Source organism: Cervus canadensis, chromosome 8, assembly GCF_019320065.1.
Source record: "Cervus canadensis isolate Bull #8, Minnesota chromosome 8, ASM1932006v1, whole genome shotgun sequence".
In the NCBI taxonomy this organism is placed as follows: domain Eukaryota; kingdom Metazoa; phylum Chordata; class Mammalia; order Artiodactyla; family Cervidae; genus Cervus; species Cervus canadensis.
In genome coordinates, this window is record NC_057393.1 from 76,802,335 (window position 1) to 76,806,715 (window position 4,381).

A 4,381-nucleotide genomic window follows, 5' to 3' on the forward strand; every position below is an offset into this window, starting at 1 on the left:
TATCTAATAGCCATTTGTCATCATTCAAAGTTATTATGATATTATTGACTATATTCCCTTTCCTGTACGTTACATCCTTGTGACTTATTTATTTTAAAACTGGAAGTTTGTGCCTCTTAACCCCTTACACTTATTTTGCCCATTTCCCTACCCTCACCCCCAGTATAAATCCTTGACCCTTACAGATTTTGTCTTTCAAATACTAATGAGCCGTCTTTTAAACAAATGCTTAGGTAAGTGTTTGTAACTGTTGTTTATGTTTTTAATTATACATTGATGTTTATTCAGTGAGTCTGAGGAGTGTGCCTCGAAACAGTAATCTTACAGTTAGTGAAAAGGAGATGGGGAGACTGAGATGATACAGATCTTCTGCCTCAGTCCCAAAGGAGGAAGAGATGGATTGTAGAAACTGCATATCAATGAGCATGATGCTGATATCTGGCCAGATAGTACCTTGGGTTATTGAACTAATACCTTGTGATGACTGTGCAGAACTGAAGATAATTAGGAATCTAAATGATATCACTCAGATAAACTCATGTGAAATTAAACTTGTTTTCTTTCTGATGATTTTATTATGCTGGTGATTCATGTTAATGTATAGCCACTGGATATAGATTTTAGTAACATGTTTGATTATATGTCTTAAGATAAACAGCATTTCATTAATGCAATCCGTAGCTTTTATGCTTTAAAATAGCACTTAGCAATTTTTTTTTCTGCAGATGCTTCTCTAGGTAAATTATTTGAAGAAATGAAACAGGATATTAAAGCTGATATAAATGTTTTTGAAATTCATGGATGTAATATTTGCATATAAACATTACCATATGCATTTCCCCTTGTAATTTGGTCTACTATGGAAAAAATTCTTATTTATTTTTTACAATCAGTAATGAGTGTTTTATTGAATGAGGCCATGCTCACATTTTAGGACAGAGTAATTGAAAGCATTTAGGATGAGCTTATCTTTACCACTTGTTCACTCCCAAAGCAGGTGGGATTCTAGCTCAGCCTTTGTCACTGCCAGGGTTTTGTGTATGAAGTGTCAGTGTATCAGTGACTATTGGAAAAAGGACTGATGCCTTGTCTTAGTTATATAATGGATATACTTATTAATGCATTAAGTAGTAAGGTCTAGCAGAGTTTACTATCAGCTGTATTTTTGAAATCATGATGAATTTAAGAAATACTATGAGATATCTGCCTAACTATAGTGTGTGATAGAAAGTAATTGTTAATTTCTACTGGTAACAGTTGCAGGTACTGTTAATACTCTGTGGCTTGTATCATGTCTTTATTTATAATGCATAGAGATGCCAGATTTCAGTTAGATGTTCATGAAAATAAAGATGTGCTTTTCCCTATTCACGAATCCATAGATCCTTAATGGAGGGGCAGGGTGTCCATATACCCCTATTAAAAAAAAATCCTGTTTACATATTTACCATTAATTGTATCATAAAAGTAGTCTTAGAAACAAAGTAAAATATAATATTGATGTAAGATTATGGTATATTCTTTCCAGATGGTAAATTCACTGGGATTAACATCCTTGGGGATATTCCAGTTTATGTATATGTCTCAAACTATACTAAGCATGTATAGCAGCAGAGGCAAATGAATTTCAAACATGTAAATTCTCCATGTGGCCTAATTAGCAATAGAAATACAATGGCAGATCTTTATAGAAGATGTCAAATTTCTGGGCCTTTGCCAGTCTTCTATTGTTTAAGGCACATAAGAAATAAAGCCATAGTTTAAATGGAGAATTCTTCTCTATTGCCTGTAAGAGACCAAGGGGAAATGCATACCTCATTCGTGCATAATGCCAGTAGTCATACTGAAAATCCTTTGTGTAAATAATAGCACTGATTTCATAGGTATTTGTGAATTAATACATATATAACACTGTAGCTCACTTGGTAAAGCATCTGCTTGCAATGCAGGAGACCCCAGTTCGATTCTCGGTTTGGGAAGATCCTCTGGAGAAGGTTTAGGCTACCCACTCCAGTATTCATGGGCTTCCTTTGTGACTCAGATGGCAAAGAATCCCCCTGCAATGTGGGAGACCTGGGTTCGATTCCTGGGTTGGGAAGATCCTCTAGAGAATGGTTAGGCTACCCACTCCAGTATTCTTGGGCTTCCCTTGTGGCTCAGATGGTAAAGAATCCCCCTGCAATGTGGGTGATCTGGGTTCATTCCCTGGGTTGGGGAGATCCCCTGGAGAAGGGAACAGCTACCTACTCCAGTATTTAGCCTGGAGAATTCCTTGGACAGAGGTGCCTGGCAGTCCATGGGCTCACAGAGTCAGATATGACTGAGGGACTTTCACACACACACTAACACTTTAGAGTTATTCCTGACACATTAGTACAGTCATTCCTATATTAATGCTTTTATTACTGTTCCAGTGTGTTATTACGGCTGAGTTCTACAAAGTTATTGTGGACACCGTAGAGCTTTATTTGTTATTTAAAGCAACTGTATTTACATATACAACAGTGATCATTTAGAGTCTTATCAGCCCTTGATTGTGAGATGATATTAGGGACGTATTTAACTTACTTTTGGAATGGATAATACATGAATATAAAATCTTAAAAATATTAAAGTGAATATGTAGTTAAAAGTAAATCCTTTCTTTTTAAAAATAGTTTAGTTAGTTTTTGGCTCTAATGGATCTTTGTTGCTGTGTGGGCTTTTCTCTAGTTGCAGTGAGCTGGGACTACTCTCTGGGTATGGTTCAAGGGCTTTTCGTTGCTGTGGCTTCTCTTATTGCGGAGCACGGGCTGTAGGGCACTCAGGCTTCAGCAGTTGTGATGTGTGGGCTCAGCACTTGTGACTCCTGGGCTCTGGAGCACAGGCTCAGTAGCTGTGGCACATGAGTTTAGTTGCTCTATGGCATGTGGGATCTTCCCGGATCAGGAATCAAACCTGTGTCTGTTTCACTGACGGGCAGATTCTTTACCACTGAGACACCAGGGAAGCCCCCTTTTTGCTTTCTTTCACTCCAGTTGTCCCATTCCTCTTCCTATATTAATGTGTTATATATATAAATTATTGGTTCATCTTTGAAAGGAGATTTTATGTATATATAGGTTCATGCACACAGTCTTTTAAATACAGAAATGGTTGCATGCAATACACCTGTACTTCACCCTGAGCATATCAATAAATGCTATATCTTTGAGATTGTTCCATATAAAGTTACCTTGTCTTTTTTTTAAATTAACTTTTATTGGAATATAGTTGCTTTACAGTGTTGTGTTAGTTTCTATTCTACTGCAGAGTGAATCAGAAATATGGAATGTTTCCTGTATTTGTGGGTCATCTCTGTGCAGGAGCCATGCTAGTCTTTGTACTGTTGCAATTTTAGTATAGATGCTACCGAAGCTGAGCATTTGAGCTGCCTTGTCTTTGTAAATAACTTTTAATTTTAGAAGAATGTTGCATTAACTGAAAAGTTGCAAAGATAGTACAGAGTTCCTGTATACTCCACAGTAGAGTTCCTTTACCCCAGCATCTTATGGAGCTGGGGGGTACCTATGTCAAAACTAAGGAGCTGGTATTGTTCAGTTCAGTTGCTTAGTCGTGTCCAACTCTTTGCAACCCCATGGGCTGCAGCATGCCAGGCTTCCCTGTCCATCACTAACTCCTGGAGCCTGCTTAAACTCATGTCCATTGAGTCAGTGATGCCATCCAACCATCTCATCCTCTGTTGTCCCCTTCTCCTTCCGTCATCAATCTTTCCCAGCATCAGGGCCTTTTCCAGTGAGTCAGTTCTTTGCATCAGGTGGCCAAAGTATTGGAGCTTCAGCTTGAGCATCAGTCCTTCCAATGAACGCCCAGGACTGATCTCCTTTAGGATGGACTGGTTTGATCTCCTTGCAGTCCATGGGACTCTCAAGAGTCTTCTCCAACACCACAGTTCAAAACCATCAAAACTTTAGAACTCAGCTTTTTTTATGGAAAGAAACTGGCATTGTTACTTTATTATTAACTAAATTCTGCACTCTGTTCAGATTTCACTTGTTTTGCCCTAGTGTCCATTTTTCTGTTTCTGGATCCATGTTTTATTTAGTCATCATGTCTTTTACAGCCTCCCCTAGCTTGCGATAGCTTCTCAGATTTTCCTTGTTTTTAACAACTTAGACAGTTTTGAGGAATGCTGGTTAGGTGGTTTTTGGAATGCCCCTCTGTTATTGAATTTGTCTTGCATTTTTCTCATGGTTAGACTGGAGTTACGGGCCTGAGGGGAGCATTACCACAGAGGAGAAGTGTCCTTCTTATCAGCTATTTCCATGGTACATGCTATAGACATGGCTTATCAGTGATGATACCTACCTCAGTCACCTGAACAAGGTAGTGTCTGCCGGGT

At 38.4% G+C, this 4,381-nt stretch overlaps 1 non-coding gene across 1 annotated transcript; it reads right to left on the reverse strand.

Annotated features, from left to right (window-relative positions):
- Positions 1 to 3,299: 3,299 nt before the first annotated feature.
- On the reverse strand, positions 3,300 to 3,404 carry LOC122446895. Its single transcript, XR_006271050.1, has one exon. It is a non-coding gene; the product is annotated as a U6 spliceosomal RNA (small nuclear RNA).
- Positions 3,405 to 4,381: the final 977 nt, after the last annotated feature.